We start from the raw sequence: 18,025 nt of genomic DNA, 5'->3' as shown, positions 1-18,025 counted from the left end.
ACGAGATTATACCTGTCCAAATCTTCAAAACTCGGCCAACTCCACATCCAACGATCCTGACGTCCAAATTCACCCAACGAGCTACTCCCAAGCTCCTGGGGACCTCACAAACACAACTATAAGCTTCAAATGCTCAAAAACTCAATGTATAAATTTTGCATGAACAGTACTCAAATCGGCCATTGTTGAATCGACGTGAAAACGAAGTATTCCTCACCTGAAAATGGTATGGTTGTGCTCGCCCCTACCTCACGAGTTGAATGGTGTCTTTGGTTTCCACGATCTGCTAAGGTTTGGGTGATTTTGTGTGTTGTCCGTACGTTACAGAGAGAAGAGGAAGGAATGGAGCTCGGGGGAGAGAGACAGGGAAGAGACAGAGGGAAAAGGGGGGTGACAGTGTCTGTGAGTGTGTGTGTGTGTGTGGTCCAACACATGCCACACCACACAAAACAACCCACAACGTGACAAAAAACGAACTAGGGGTAATAATGTAATTTCACACGTGCGTTTTAATAATCCCGGGACGGGATGTCACAGAAAAGGCATGGGATGAGGAGGGCAGACAATCCAAATCCCTAATGTAGAACATCACTTGTATGAAAAAAAAATATTAAAGGAGAAGGAAGATCGAAAAACAATTAAACTCTACATTACATTAGAGAAAACAACTGAAAACTTAGAAGAATGAGAGTAACATAGAAAACGTCATCCAGGGATTGGCACAGGGCATAGGGGAAAACAATTAAACTCTATATTACCAATATCACTGTTTTAAAAATCCATACCTAGCGTCATCTATGCTCTGCTTAGGCACTAGGCGGTTAGCCACCACCCCAGTTAATCCTAGGCATTTGAAATTTAAGAAAGGCCACCTAGCCTGCTTAGGCACACGCCTATTCTAGCCCACCCAAACTCGCATAGGCACTTGCCTAGATCTCAACTGCCAGTAGACAAAAACTAGATATCATCTTACATTTTATTTTTTTTAAATAAATTATAAGGCTTGTTAAATACTTAGGTGACCACACATTACATGCATATTTCCCTTGTTTTCATTAAACTTTATGTTCTAATACTTTATATATGTTACTTTATTTTGCAGTTTATGTATCCCAATAAACTTATGTATTTTTTATGTATCATCATACACTTATTTATAGAATATATAATAAATTTACTTAACCCGCCTAGTACACCTAGGACTCCTCCTAGCCCCTACCTAACCGCTAGGCCCCAACCCGCTGCCCAATTAGTGTCTACCGTCTTTTAGAACATTGGTCTAGATCACTTCCTCCACGACTACATTTTAGTTACCAATTAATGTGACAATTTCTTATATATGATAAACACTACAACAGCAACTAGTATATTAAAAACTAGTTTCTCTAGTAATGCTTATCAATATTTAGTCACTTGAATCCCCTCCTACAGTGCTATACTCATAATATTCGTTTTTTATGTTTTTGAACATAGAAGGAAGGTATCACATCGCGTATTAGTAACAAACTAATCTCCCTTATTTGTACCCAAAAAAGAAAAAAAAATCTTGCTCTTAATCCAATCTCGCACCTGCATGACGGAAACGTAGTTTTAGACCCCAAATCAAAATTCGTCAAAAAAAAAAAAAAAAAAAAAACCCCAAATCAGAATACTTGGAATATTCTTGATTCCCAAAGTTAAAGCACAACTGTTTTCAATTTGGGCTTGGACGGCCCAAAGGCTTTGTCATGATATGGTAAGGTGCTAAGCCAGCGAAAGAGAACATGATTTCCTGGCTGGCCTAAGCTTTCTGTTGTCTAAAATTAATATAGACAATTAGTATACTAATTAGCATTATTTAGCCAATTATTATTAATATTCCTAAGATTTCTGTTGCCTCGGCCACATACTGCACCCAATTAAACTAATAAAGAATTTAATTATGAAATTAATGAAGTCAACTAATCTACTGCCAAAATAGGCCGACATTCACGTGCATGCATGCTTTGCACGCACACATGCAACATTTTTCACCTCTTTAAGAATATTACTCGTATAAACGATTAAATCATATTAATTTAATTTTTTTTATACAACGATATGCTATTCTAAATGAGAGAACTTGAACATGATCATATAAGATTATCTTTAAAGAAGATGTCAATTTTTACATAAATTTTAAATTTGAGAGTTTATGTGGCAAATTGATTTTTTTTTTCTTTTCAATTTTGTTCTCCACCCGATATCTCAAATTTAAATTATTATTTATTATCTTATTTGCTTATCATAATTGCAATTAGTATTCTTAAAACAAAAGATAACAATTAAAATTATAAAAAAACATTTATTGCTCACTAAGAACATATTTGAAGTTGCTTTCAAATATGGCAGCAACTCCCTTTTCTGTCATTTCATGTCATGCTACATAGGAATTTGCATTTCGGTTGGAAAACACCATTGATGTCTTTTTTCACTGTTATTGTTGATTGAACTTTTTGACATCTCCTTTGGAGATGCTCTAATGTGTCTATTACTGATTAAGTATCGATCTCAACATACTTTGTCATCAATTTATGTGAATCAAATCTGAGACCTCTCACTTACAAATAAAGATCAATATCACTTGAATGTGATACTAGTTGGTATTATCTTATTAATCTTAATATAATATAATAAAAACTAATAAATTAGTTTTGAAGGGAGCATAACACAATACTTTAAGCTGCAACAAGATCATGCGAGCATATTTTTGTGCAGTTTTGTCTCTTAAAAAAATAATATCATTAATCAATTTAGTATTTTAGGAGGGAAAAGGATCCTCGCCGTATCCTTTTTTCAGGGATCATAAGAATGTCGTGATCTCATCCGTTCATTTTACATCGTACGGTCATAAATTATTTTAAAATTAACTATGAATAGTACCTAACAAAAACTGATCACATGATATACGATGAACAGGTAAGATCACGGAATTCTTTAGATCCCTAAAAAAATGATTCTCGCCAGATCCTTTTCCTTTTTGGAGGAGTGCAATAAATAATAATATGGTGTATGGTGGGTGCCTAAGGTAGGCTACAAGTACAGCACACTATCCCTTATAAGTTGCTAGGAACAATCTAGAAGGGTGGTTAAGTTTAGTTAAATTTGACTGCAAATACTGAATAGTTAGTCACTTCAGAATGTTACCCTAATACTGTCAGGATTTTACCATTTAGTACTATAATTTAATGATATTCTTCTTCGTTTCTAAGTGAGAGCTTTTAGGTTCAATTCTCACCAAAGATGAATTTGAAACACGTTATTAGCTTAATGTAAGATTTAGCCCACTCCCCCACCCCCTTAGAGTAGACATTATCGTTTGTTAAAAAAAAAAAAAAAATCATAACAAATGACGAGATTTTCTTTCGCAATCAGAATAGTCTTGACACATGTATTTCATTACGACATATTAATATATACTAAAACTCAAACTCCCCGGTACTGTTCTAGAGCAGTAAAATGGCGAAACAGCCCCTCAAAATTTTTCGTCCTCTCCATTTTGGTGTTGCCTTTCTACAGTAACAAGACCGTTTTGCCCTTATGGTTCTACGTGTCTTTCATCACTGGGTGCTTTGGCTTCGGTTGTTCTAGATATTTCTTTCCGTTTTCCTCTCTTGCATACCTCGAGTTAGTTCGTTTGTCGCCGCCTATTTCTCTTCGCCTGGGATTCTATTTTCTGTCGTTGTGCTGCTTCGTTGATTTTGTTGTTCTTCGATTACTTATCAGAATTGTTAATTTCGGCCTTTTTTTGGTTCGATTGGAATTATTTTTTGGCTGATTTGATCACTGTTTGCAAGTAAGTGTTGTATGTTTCTCACCGAACTAGGTTTCAATTTTCTACGTTTTCTTAGATGGTTTTTTAGAATATCTGATGTGGTTTGGTTTTTGGTTTCAGAAATTTGTACCAATTTGGTTTCGATTGGAATTTCTGGGCTCATCTAATCCAACATTTCCAGGTGAGAAAGTTGCTTAAATTTTGATCTTTATTGAACTCAGGTAAGCTTCTTCAGTGTTTCAGATTGATTTGAAGGAATTTTTTGCCCAGAAAAGCTAGGGTTTTCTGGTAAGTTTTTCAAGTCTTACATCTTGGGGGTTTTGTTTTGTTCAAATATGGGGTTTTGTGATTTTGGATTTATAAATGGATTGAAATTTTTTTTTTTTTTTTAATTTCTCCTCCCACTCAGAACCTGATACTCGGTGACCTTTAGAGCAGCTTCATTCTCTCTTCTTCTCCGACCATGGTTGCTGATCCACAGGGCATCAAGGTGAGTTTGATATTGGCCATATTTTTTAGCTTTGTCAGTGCATCTAATTTATTTTTTTGGATTGGTGGTTTTCAATTTGGGGATGAATATTGTGTTTAAAGCACATGTCGTTCTGACCTTTTCGTTTATGAGGAACAAACACGCTTGCTTATTTAAGAGCCAAACTGTTTAAGTTGCTGAAGGTGCTGACCAAGTGGTGTTAAAAAGGTCTTCCATTATAATTCCCGCCTGATTAATCTTATTCCATCTTGAGATTGGATGTCCTGTTGTAATGTCCATGAGATTGAGTCAAAAGCTCCACCATTTCAAATTATTTCCCATGTAAATATTGAGAAGAAAAGAAAACAAGTTAGAAATTTTGTTGTAATAATTGGTGAGAAAATGATATTAGAAAGTGTGTAATTTGGGAGAGAGGTCGCAGTTGGTAGGAATAAAAGGAGATAAAAAGAGGTTGTAGTTGGTAGGAATAAAAGGAGATAAAAAGATTAAACTTGATGATATTTACAGTGTAAAAAAAGAATTGGTTTTGCTTACAAATGAGGAACTTAGTCCACTGGCGTCAAATGCAGTAAAAATGTTATTGATGGGAATTAGCAAAATGGTTAGGCTAAATCTTGAGAAAATTTGAATTTTTTTTGGTATCTGGCAGACATTTTAAAGTGATTTTTATGGATTTTTTTATTGTTGCTGCAATTACAGATCATTTGATGAGTATGAAGGGTAGAAGTTGCTTAGAACCAGTTCAAGCTCTAATCATTTAGCAATCAAATATCTTCAATCATAGGTTTGGGCCTTACCATCTGTATTTTAATGTTTGTTTTATACCATTTCCTACATTGTTTTGTTGTTTTAGGTTGTAGATGAAATGTAAAGTGTTATTTATTCCAAGTAAAATTAAAAAGGAAACTAGGTCCCCTTCAAAATGCATGGAATAAGCCTATGGGTTTTAACTTGGTTCTTAAATTATTTTTTCAGTGATAAAATCAATTATCAATGTTTACGTCATTTGTCAAGTAATGAATAAGTTGACATATTATATTTATTACTTAACTTTTGTTATTAAATTGTGAGTTTGACTGTACAAATCCTTCATTAATCTTTCTTTTATGTGGAGGCCAAATCACAGGAAGTTTTACTCTTTTTTATGGATAATTTGAAGTCTTTTATGCAAATTGCAAGTTATTTTTACTTTATTTGATATTTAACATTCTAAATTACATTTAAACACAGGTACAATGTAACCTTCTTTCTTGAAGATGAGACCGATAATGAGGCAACTACAATGTCTCACAAAAAAGAAAAAAAAAAAAAATCATACGACCTCTTTTTATCAGTGGCAAAAAAAGGTTACACCCTACATAAGACCTCTTTTTAACAGTGGAAAAAAAAGGTTACACCCGACTAAATAATATCTTTTCCTATATTTAATCTTTTCTAACAGTCTTTTATACCTTGGAAACATAATTTTTCATATGATTCTTAATCCCGCAGCAACGCACGGGCAATGTTTTCTAGTTTGTACTATAACTCTAACAAAGATGAACCAACATGTATTCTTGAGTTTTGCCTTTATTGTAGAGATAAACCGCGTAACTTACTGCCCTTAACCCCACCCCACCCAGTTGAAATTGGGCCAACCGGATTTAGGACCTTGATTGATTCTAAACGATTGGGCCTTCGTGTATGAACATAAAAATTAATATTTATGTCATAGAATGACTCAATTCTGATCTTACAACTGACTTGGTGACATTTCCTTTTCAGTTTTATTAATTAATGTTATATTTAATAATGAACCTCGGATTACTATATAATTCCAGCGGCAAATTACGATCTTGGTTCAATGTATTAGCATTGATAAATGTCAATTAGAGTACAATATAATTATTAAAATTATAGTAATAGTACAGATATTTAATTGGACTGTGGGTTTTATTTGGCAAACCTATATTTCCAGCTGTGTGACGTTCATTTTATTATTATTATTTTTTTGTTGTTTTGCAAGAGAAGGGTTGACTTGAGTGGAAATATGAAAATATTTGTTTATATTTGAGTAAACTATGATTCAATTTTGGAAGATAAAGTTTAACATTAGCATATGGAATCTAGCTTCAAATTAGCAAAGAATTGGTTATTGCTAATATAACTCTCGGTGATCGTACCATCTTACTGGTCAATACGAATGTGTTAGAATACAATTCTCAACTCTAAATCCTACTTCTTCGTTATCGTTTTGTATATCAAGTAATTATTAATTGTAATTAGTATAAAATTCGACAATAGGTATTGATATAATAATTTGGTTCAAACTTGTTATTAATAAGAATCGAATATAAAATCTCTCATTTATAAGTAAAAATAAATACTGATAGACCGTATTTTTTTACGATAAGGTTGAAGTTGATCTTTATATATATATAGTTGTGGGTATAAACTCATTGAAAATTTAGTTTAGACATAAATTGGCAATTAGATGATAGTTCAGAGAAGTAAATGACAATATTCTAAAGTTGTGTTTTACTTAAAGGTCGTTTGATAATTATTTTGTTGTTAATTTTAATCTCAAGTTATTTGAAAACTGAACAAATTATCAAACAAGTTTTCAACTTTTTGTTTTTTATCTTAGGAAACGCTAGCCCACTACTGAGTACTGATGATCCAAGACATTGAGAGGTTGGAAACAGAATTTGGGTGGACCACACAAACGTTGAGTTGGGTTTGATTTCACTTTTCTTTGCTTGCCCAACAACTATACATGGAAATCTTCTAAGCCCGTCAAGATCTGTTCAATTTGGTTGCCCCATTTTTTGGACCCACAAAACAATTAATCATATTGTCCTACACTTGCACCAAAACTTCAGCCGGCCTATAAGGATGGGAAATATAATGGTGGGTTTGAAAAAATCGAAAACCGAAAAAATCAAACCAAACATTGAACCAAATCGAAAAAAAAAATCGAACTGAAAAAAACTAAACCGAAGTAGGAAAACCGAATTGAACTGAAATCTATTGGTTTGGTTTCAGTGATTCAGAAATGAAACTGAACCAAACCTGTAAACCCTTAAAACGACGCCGTTTATATTGTGAGGGACAATGAAATTATTATGCTGCATGCTTTGCCTTCCTGTTGTTCCTAGATAAAGCTACTGGATTAAGTTGGCTTCTTCTTGTAGGTTGTAGTTTCTGTTTTTTACCTTTTCTTTTTGCGGTCAGCTGCTTGTTCTACATTTGAAATAGGGATGAGGGTTTGAGAGGTTTTGCAGTGCAAGAGTTTGCGCAGAGTAAATTTATGTGTTGATTTGAAGGGGTTCACTGTTTGCTAAGCATCTCTTATTGATAGGCAAGGCACGGCTTCGCACGGCTTGGATGATAAGCAGAACAATTTCGATTGTACCTGAAGACTTTGTAATGGAAATATTCTGAGAAAAGCACCGACCACATGCATATTTGGATAACAAGTAGGGATTACTAGAAAGAATGCCCGAGAGGTATTGTGGGTTTTGAAACTGTATAAAACATGTAGAAAAGAGAAAATGGGTTTTGTTTCTTCACTTTGTTCCTCCTTTCTTTTGATACGTAGGTACTTTGACACTTTCATGCAATTGGAGGCCACTTGATAACTCTGCACGCTAATCCATCTCTTCCCGACTGACTTATATACTTTATCCCATAACCAAATTGGTTGGATAGTCACGGAAAGAGATTCTCTTTGGATCTTTTTCTCCTAATCCACCAAGTTCGGAGATCCGGACCATTGAAATTTGATTAAACGGTTAAAGTTATTATACCTTTTAAAGTGACTTCCTGTTTATAGCCGTTTGATTAAATTTCAACAACTCAGATTTCCGAACTTGATGAATTAGGAGGAAGAGATCCGGACATAATCTATTTCCGATAGTCACACACGGATCTTTTCATTTCCAAAACCATCACTTGCTTTTTTATTCAATGCCCATATGCCTTGCACTTGCAAATGTCGTCCTATCCAATTTGCTGTTGGACTTCATCCTATTTGCATACGCTTATGCATGCACTAATTCCATGATTTCTTCCATCCAATCACTTGCCCTCCTTGTCAAATGACAAGGCCAAAGAGGGAACAAATTGTTGAAATGTCTCATATCGATCGTAGATATGAGAAAAAAAGAGTTTAAATATAGTAATCCCACTTCAACTAATACTGAGGTCTTTTGTGATAAATCCATACAACTAACGGATTGTACAGGTGGTATCTACCCAGTTGGAGACAATATCGGTGTTGTTGGAAGTAGACATTTGGCCCATTTATTTGATAATTCTACACAAATCTATCTTACCATCAAGTTGGAGACAATATCAAATTGTTGGAAGTTGGAATTTGGAATTTGGCCCATCTCTCTAATAATTCTACATAAACCTATCTTTCAGCTCCATAAAAAATAGGGAACTTTCATGAAAATGGCTTGGGCTAAGTTTATTTTAATCAAAAAAAAAAAAAAACTGATGTTTATGAAATTTATTGCATTGTTTATAAAACTTAACGGTACTATACTGTTTATGAAACTTAATGATACTATTTATGAACCTTAACGATACTACACTGTTTAGGAAACTTAACGGTACTACATTGTGTATATACGTATATTTTTTCTTTTGCCTTAAGTAGGTATGAGTGAAATTTACATACATGCATACATACATACATATATATATATTATTTATTATACACATAAAAATACACCTTACGAGATTATAGTACTAGACGTGTGTTTGTGTTATTTTGCTTTGTCAAAGGCTATAAGTTTGTGAATGGAAGTGACATGTTTTGCAATGCAAGATTAAAGTTAATTCTAAGTATTGTTGAAAGATATTGAATGATCAAACGCCTGTGATGTTGGAATAAAAATTTGTCTATTGAAAAAGGTTGTATCCTGTAATATCTGAGGCAAGCCAATTTCCTAGAGAGTAATTAGGTGATTTTTTGTTAAAATGCAAAGTTTTAAAGCTTTTTTTTTATTATTAGTTTTCTTTAAAAAATATGCAACATAGGCATATAAACGCGGAAATACAACCCTATACTGCTTGCTTCCCAGTTAGATATATATTTTGTATCCCACTTATCTTGTAGAAGAAAATGTCAAGATAATTAATATTAAAAGATAATTTATGATTAAAAAAAAATCATAATATTATCTTTTAAAATAACAAGATTATCTTAATTTTTCATCCAGCATTCTAGAACTCTACTCACTCAACGATCTCGATTGTTGAGGTCAATAAAAAAAAAAATCAGATCCAAACATTACTCTTAATTTTCTTGAACTTCAGCCCGTAAATCGAATGGTTGAGGAAATTATGCTTTACCGCCCTTCAACGGATCCACCATAGTCGAGCATTCATAAAACGAGACATAAGCTTCGGCCTTTGGATATTTTAATGGCCGAACTCCGATCAAGGTCCAAAATTTAATGCCTTTGACAGCCTTTGATGTCACATGACTGTAACTTGAAGAACTCAATTATGACTTTTGACCGGTATGAGAACTCACCGAATAGAAAATTTGTCCACTAAGCCACGTCATTCTCGGCGACTCCATTAATTCCATGTTGTTGGCAATGCTCGGGGAGTTTGGCTCAGCCAGGCAATGGAGCTCTTGGATTGCTGCGGCGATCGAACACTGAATCTGTCGTTTTCGTATATTGGTTGAGGTTTGCGGTTCGGTTCTTAAGAAAAATTGTAAAGTTGACATTATACACTTATCTAAGTACAAGATGGTTTCATTTTCTACATAATACATTAGTTAATGAACGCATGTCAACAGTTAGTGCATTAAGTGAGGATATTTTGATAATCTATTTTCATCTAAAATTGGGACAATAGCAAACTTGAAGCAAATGATGAATTATAATATTCGAGTGTGGTTGAGTCCATCTAAATGTATGGACTCTAACAAACAACCAATTAAAACATGACATCTAATATGAATATTTAATTAAATGTTTATTATATTTGTAGTGCAGTTCGACCTTGGTGCAATTTTCAAAAGCCAAACCTGAAACCAAATCGTTTTCCTAACCGAACCGTTTCATAGCCGCTTAACCAAACTATTTTGTGCGGTCCGATTTGTTTTGTGTTTCGGTTTTGATTTTCAGTTTCAAGTGCCCACCCTTTAAAACAACATTCCCAGAAGCAAGAATGCATTTCTAGACTAAAGAATGGTTTTGTTTATATTTAGCTTTTGTTTGAGCTCAAATTAATAAATTTTGGGCCGAGTGAGTTGTGTGCTAGGCCCATGATTAGATATCTCAGCCTAGTCCAGAATATTCTGGTTGAGTTCAAGTTAATGAAGGATACTTGGATTTTCTAGATAGGTTCGGTCAAGGTTTGATTCCGCTAGGAGTCCTCAATAAGCAGGTAAATTGAGAATATTCTTTGAATTCTCGAGAGTTTGGTAAAAATAAGGAAATGGATTGGATATTGGAAGACGTATAGTTCAGAATCCCCAGACTAGTAGGAGTAGTCGAGTTCAATCCGTATGAAGAGAAATATGTTGAGGAAGTCTAGTTCTAGTAGGATTTTATCTCTGCCTTGTGCAAACTCTCGCTCTACGCGAAACACTCTCATTCTTGAGAAACCACTGACCTTTCTAACTTTGTCAAGCGCATCTTCAGTTAGTCTTAACAGCACTGTGGTTGACAATCAGCGACACCTCAGCTAGTCTTAACAGCACTGGAGCCGTAGAATTCGCACCATATACTGAATGTTATGTTTTAATTAGTTCAACTACACTACTCATCCAATTTTGCACCACTATTCGAGTCTATACATGATACATCAGTCTGTCTTTCTCTTTCTCAAAACTCATCTTCATCTCTCTCTCATCTTCATCTCTTCCACAGTCGACATCAATGCCCTCGGTGCTTGCATCTCTGCGACCTCACTGCTTGCATCCCCAGATCCCCTTCATCCGCAAGCCCTAAACTCTGCAAATCAAAAGCTTTGCAAAACAAACTTGGCAAATCATTCACCTGCTCTTCATTCCAGCTAATATGGTAAGAACTTAGAACTTGTATTAGTTAGTTTAGTTAAGAGAAATTTTAATTAAATTAATTTTAGAGTTAGGGTTCGTTTGAATCAAAGATTCAAAAGGGGAACTGGGTTAGGGTTTATAATTAATTTTAGGGATAGGGTTTGTGAATAAAAAAGGGAACTAGATTAGGAACGACCCAAGTATCAATTTAAGTTCTAAATTATTAATTTCTTTAGGAACCGCCCTCCACTGTTTTCACCTGCTTCTTTTTGGATTTTGTTTTCTTTATTTACTCATATCCTCATACCAAGTCGTATTGTACTATATTGCCTTGATTTGGTTCAAAATTGTCTTGTTTGGAGTTTGCCAAGTAAATAAAATTTAATATATTTAAAATTTGCAAGTATTCTAAAACACATGATGGAATCTGTATGAGTGCATGACCTGTCAATAATTTAAGGAAATCGATGCGCTAGGAGCTTAACAATGCTTATCTTGATATATAACTTAAACAAATTGTGCTTTATGAAAGATGTATACATATATACTTTCTTTAATGCTTATGTGTTGTAGATTGGTGATACTGTTGCATATGGTTAGACAAATCGGGTAAGTATTAAATTGTATGGTGGAAGGTGAATGGGAATAAGTATCCTATCTTGGCCGCAATTGCAAAAGATATTCTTGCAATTCAAGTTTCGACCGTGGCATAGAAGAGTGCTTTTAGCACCGGTGGTCGAGTGATTTCGGATTTTAGGAGTTCTTTAACTCCTAAATCGATGGAGGCCTTGATATGCATGCAAAATTGGTTGAGGGGCTATAACATTATTACTTTGGAGGATGATGCACCTTCGATTGACCACATTGAGTTCTATGAAAGTATTGAATCGGGTAAGTATATCATTTGAAGTAAAAGAACTTTCTTTGTTTTCTTTTTTCAACTAAACATCAATTATATTTTTTATGTTTTGTATTGTGTAGAGTTGGCCAAATCAGCTTCAAGCATTGCCTCTCTTACTCTTGATCCACAACCACAACAAGCTCCAAAGCAATCTCAAGGTTCTAGTTCATAAGAACCTCCATTTTTGTGTTTATAAGATGCAACTTCACAAGTATTGCCTTCTTAAACCCATTCACAAGCTCAAATGCCTCCTAAACCTTTGAAGAATAAGTGTCCAAAAGGAAAAGCAAAGGCAAATGTTTGAAACTTGAACGATGCAAAGTAAGTTGAAAACCAAGACTTGCTGAATTCCATGAACCATTTAATTTTTTGGTTGTACTAATGCCATAAGGCATTTTGACATTGAACTTTGTTTGAAACTTTGAAGTTTGAACCTTAGTTGTATTATGGCAAACTTAACTTTTCAATTGGGTTGTAGTAAAGTATTGTGATTGGTGATCAAGTTGAATTTTAGTAGATGTGATGCACAAGGATTTAATGATACACCCCGACCCGGAATGTCCACTAGGACCCCAAATCGAGTTGTGTTGGCCGACACCTGGAAGGTGACGAAGCCATAAAGTGTGAATAAACTTGAACCTAAAAGTGTCTAAACACCAGAGTGTGTTATGAGTGGGAGCGAACCCATTTCACACGCGATGTCAAAGCATAAGTAAAGTGCAGTAGTGTGGGTAAGAATCATACCCTTAAAAGTAGCCACCAGTACTAAGATTAGCCATATATCCTCATCAATACGGACTTAGCAATTATAACCTGGAGGGGTACAAAACAGAAATTGTGAGTAAGCAGTAAAACCAAGCTTCCCAAAACTATTACCTTTCTAACAATAATAACCCCTCACTGTAAATCCCTTATTGTTTTCTATAAAATAGTACTATATATATATATATATATCCACCCATGCTAAATAAAAATGGCCAAAATCACGGGTATGCCATATCCATAGACTCTACAATGCATTAATAAGTAGGCCAAATGAACTTAATCGATATAAAATGATACAACAGCCGGAATCACCTAACGTGACCCGTACGACTGTACTCATATCTCATCAATCAATGCTAGCATATAAGTCAGGAGTCACCTCTAGTAACCCATACAACTTATCCATATCTCATCAATCATCCCTGCACACGAGTCGGAACCACCTCTAGCGGTCTGTACGACAGGACTGAGTGTAAATAAGTACGCTCAAGTGCTACAATCATGTAAAGGCTGGGCAAATAATTACGGGTCACCTACGAGTCGGAACCACCTATAATGGTCTGTACGATAGGCCTATGCACCTACCTTGAGTTCAAGGTGAGCGTAAGGTACAGGAGGTGAACATCACGTGAAAGACTGTGCCCTGACCATGGGCGGCAACATTAACACCGAGGTGCAGGTATCCATATCTCATCAATCAATGCTAGCATACAAGTCGGGAGTCACCTATAGTGACCTGTACGACTTAATCTATAGCTCATCAAATATCCCTGCACACGAGTCGGAACCATCTCTAGTGGTCTGTACGACAGGAATGGGTGTAAATAAGTACGCTCAAGTCACGTGAAGACTGGGCGAATAATCGCGGGTCACCTACGAGTCGGAACCACCTATAGTGGTTTGTACGACAGACCTGTGCACCTACCTTGAGTCCAAGGTGAGCGTAAGGTGCGGGAGGCAAACATCACGTGAAGGACTTGCTCTGGCCAAAGATGGGAGCACTAACACTGGGGTGCAGGTTTATGAGCTCTCAATGCATCTCAATATAACATGTACAACTCATGGGCAACCAGTACGACAGTATCGGAGTTGCTTAACACATAAATGTAGTCATGCTATAACTTCATCGATTCAACTAATACCATAAACTCACCTGAATTTACTTGGATGTCCTGCGTTCACCTTTGCACTTCAAAGCATTCACAATAATTATGTGCAAGTAATATACATATAGATATACCATGATGTAATCTAATACTCAACCATGTCGTAGCATTTTAAATTATACACAATACGGTGTAAAATGTACAATCAATAACTATTCGTGACAAGCCCAATTAACACTAATTTAACTAACTAATTCACAAAACTAAAACTTGCCTTTACCAATTTCCTTCGCATTACTCAATTTCCCAAATAAGGCTTTTGTCTCAAATATATTATGGCTGCATCTAACGTCTCGTTAGACTGCCTACGTACCCTAAACAGGGATCAAACCATTCATAGTTCATATTAGTACTTCAAGTATTCATAATAATTATATGAAGGTAATATATCTAAATCAATTTAAAAGTGTCGATGGAACTATCAATAATATGTACGATAAAAGGAAAATATCTACTCACCTGAAGTCCACGCTATGATTCTCTAACGCACGCATCGAGGCGTCTCGAATGATTGGCGCCTGCGACCAATTATCGAATCACATCTCAGAACTCTTATCAATAAAATACATAATTCACGTAAAACACATCCTCAAGGACATTCTAAAATAGTTTGAGACCCATTGACCACAAGTGAACTATCAATCAAAGATCGACGGTAGGGTCTACACCTTGTATAACTCAACCCAGAAGATCCGCATATCAGATTTCTAATCCACAACTCCCAAAGATCCACAATATTCTTCTAGAATAACATATTAAAATTTCATTACGATCCAACGGTCGGATCTCTGCCAATTGCCCAAAACCAAGTGGCCGTAAACATTTATTTTACTAACTTACAAATCCAATTCGAGAAGATCCGTATGTCGGATTCCTGATCCATAAATTCCTATGATCTTTAAATATTACGTATTATAATGTACCCAAGTTTGATGACGATCCAACGGTCGGATCGTCGATTCACATTTTTATCAAGTAACGTATCGTAACGAATTTAGGTTCCAACGATCAACCTACGTCATTCAAATATCAAAATTGAATTCAAGACATTCGACATAGCCTAAAAATAGCATTGGCGGCCCACTGGCCACGCGCCGCCGTACGCGCCACCATGGGTGGTGGTTGGTTAACCCGACTCGTCGGAAAATCCAACTATTTCCAAAAATTCTCAAACTTCACATAAATGAATATCTCAATGAGTGGGGCAACTTTCATACTTGCCATGAAGTCCAAAAGTGGATGGAAGATGGTCAATTTTGCCCACAAAGCCAGTGGGTGCCTAAAGCTTCCCGGTGTCGATTCGTCTTCTACAGTGGTCCAACTGGGTCAAAGTTGGTTGGGTTTTGCTCCTGGGATGATGGGCTACAAATCCCAAGTGGTGGCATCGGCCATTGCTTTGCCGATTTGCCGGAAAATCGAAAAGAGTGGCCGGACCACTGTTGATTTTCGTCGACTTTCGTGGCCTCCAACCGCCATATACCATGGTTAATCAAGGTGGTTCTTGGATGAGTTTTGTAGAAAGGAATGAGAGCTTCAAGATGGTGGTGGTGGTGTCGAAAAACTCCACCGGAGTTGGCCGGAATCGACCTTCGAAAATGGGAGTTTGTGGTCGGTGTAGGTCGACGGGAAGGCTACTTCCCTGTTCTTTTTTTTTTCTTTCTTTCTTTTTTTCTTTCTTTTTTTCTTTCCTCATTTCTGATTTGGCTTCACCCCACAAAGTGGGGATTTAATTTAATTAGAACTAAACCTTGAATAATCAATTTCGAACGTCCGTAACTATACCGTTATAATTCGGATTCGCAAATGGCTTTCGCCTATACGTTCGTACCAACGAGTAATACGAGAATATGCTAAAAGAATAAGTCCCACATCTCTCAAGCCGATGGTCAACGGAAGTCAAAATCCTTGCCTCTAGGGCATTTTCATAAATTCACGCTTTTAAAATAAAATAAAAACGTAAAATTTGGAACGGGTTGTCACAATCTACCCACCTTAAGAAAATTTTGTCCTCGAAATTTAAAATCATCAGTTAAATGTAGAATACTCAAAATTAAAGAGGGATATGTATGTAAACATACACGAGGAAGACATCAAGTTATAGGGACTACATAAAAGAGGATGACATTCCGTCATGATCGGAGTGTAGTGACTCTTCTTTCATGCCTCCAAATTCCTACTTTCCTTCTCCTTCAGTACCATGTCAAAATATAATATTTTTTTTCATAAACGTGTTCAAAGTGTAACGTACTTTGAAATTAAGCATGTAATATTTTTGGGTCAAGCCCAAACAACAATTAACTAATTAAATAAGTAAATATAAATATTAACGTAGAATAATCTACTTGTTCTAACAATTCTCGAGGGTGCAATATTACCATCTTGCCCCTCAATGGGAAATACACATACAAGTCTCGATCGTATTCATTCACTACCTTCTTAGGCAACATCGTCAATAACATAAATTTTCTACATCACAATCTCAATCAATCAAATATTTGTTCGCAATAATCTTCAGTAAATCACAAGCTGCACATACAATAATTATATTATATTTCAAATGATACCATACTCCTAAACAGGAATGTAACCGTAGTTACCCATAATTCTAACAAAAGTATGCGTCTATTAAATATGCATTGTGCGTAAAAGCTCTGTACGTCAACTCCAATGATACCATAGCTAACCCAAAATTGTAATTGTGGTTACAAGTGTCTAGAATAAAGATAAGGATATACTGCATCCATGCTAATGGTAAGACAAACAAGATGCAACTCGTCCATAAAGGTCTGAGTAACTCATTTCAAACTAATTGTTAATCTAGGGGTAGAAATGCAATATTGAACAACTTCTAATACTCAATACCTTCATAACGACTTCCAAAGGCTTGGAGGTGAAACATGTAACACGATGAAATATAAATACACCAAGATGATAATCTTGTCGGGTTTCTGTTTGCTGAATTTGTATAGAAGTCTAGGAGTAGTTTTCTCAAAAAGTCATCGTCCTCTGGACGCAATTAGAAAATTGTAGTTGTCCAGGAAATTTGAACTCTATATCCTCAATATCCCCACAACATTAATCAAAAGCGGGGTGCATCTAGAGTGAGGATTCATTTAGAACACATCAAAGGAAGCCTCGATTTTGTTCCTTCCCTACCTCCACATTTGATCACGTCACAAAGAGAACTTCTAGATCACATTACCCGAAGAAGTTGACTACATCCCACTTCTATCTTAGTTGTCTTCATAAGTGTCTTGTTGTTGAAATTTCAACACCCATTTTAAGGAAATAACTATTGCCAATACTTTAAGTTTTAAGGCTGGAAGAAAATTCTTTTCTACTTAAGTAAAACTACCACCAATTGAAATACCACATGAGCATAATCTTGGTTCAGCATCACAATTATTGACTTTCACATTCTCTACACATACAAAATATCCCTAACTGATAGTGAACAATGATACTTCCCAACTTTCACTCATATAACAAAATGATCATAGTCATTTGAACCATATTCGAACCATTTCTTGATAGGTTAAAGGTAACTCCATATCGATACTCATAATTGTTGATTAAATTCTTCCACTGCCACTGTCAAAAACTTAGTCCATTTCAAAAATTTGAGCATATCAAAGAAGTTCTAAGGTTGATAAAGATTTCGGACACATTCTCCACCGAGAAATATCATTTGATTTCTAAGCAAAAATAATAAATGTTGACTTCAAGTCATGGATAAAATAACTCATTCCAAATGGTTCTCATTAGCATCGATGCGAAAGTGGCACATACACCCGCCAAATCGATCTGTCATGAATTCCTCACTAACTGAGCGTGAAACCATGTCAAAAAGGTTAAAAGAACATTCAAGAAATTGAGGGTCAACATAGTTCATGAAATCTTG

The 18,025-nt window shown here is 35.4% G+C and overlaps 1 long non-coding RNA gene across 3 annotated transcripts; it reads left to right on the top strand.

Moving 5' to 3' along the window:
- The first annotated feature begins 3,428 nt into the window (after nt 1-3,428).
- LOC137713469 (uncharacterized) lies at nt 3,429-5,906 on the top strand. Of its 3 annotated transcripts, none has more exons than XR_015958275.1 (4): nt 3,429-4,081; nt 4,203-4,283; nt 4,983-5,067; nt 5,514-5,906. It is a non-coding gene; the product is annotated as an uncharacterized LOC137713469 (long non-coding RNA). The 3 variants fall into 3 exon arrangements; XR_011065309.2 differs by lacking the exon at nt 5,514-5,906 and having other exon boundaries at nt 3,429-3,814; nt 3,914-4,081; nt 4,983-5,283; XR_015958274.1 differs by lacking the exon at nt 5,514-5,906 and having other exon boundaries at nt 4,983-5,283.
- The last annotated feature ends 12,119 nt before the right edge of the window (nt 5,907-18,025 follow it).

Source organism: Pyrus communis, chromosome 17 (genome assembly GCF_041283825.1).
Source record: "Pyrus communis isolate YQ-2024b chromosome 17, ASM4128382v1, whole genome shotgun sequence".
Classification (NCBI taxonomy): Eukaryota; Viridiplantae; Streptophyta; class Magnoliopsida; order Rosales; family Rosaceae; genus Pyrus; species Pyrus communis.
This window is presented reverse-complemented; position numbering and strand designations above follow the sequence as displayed.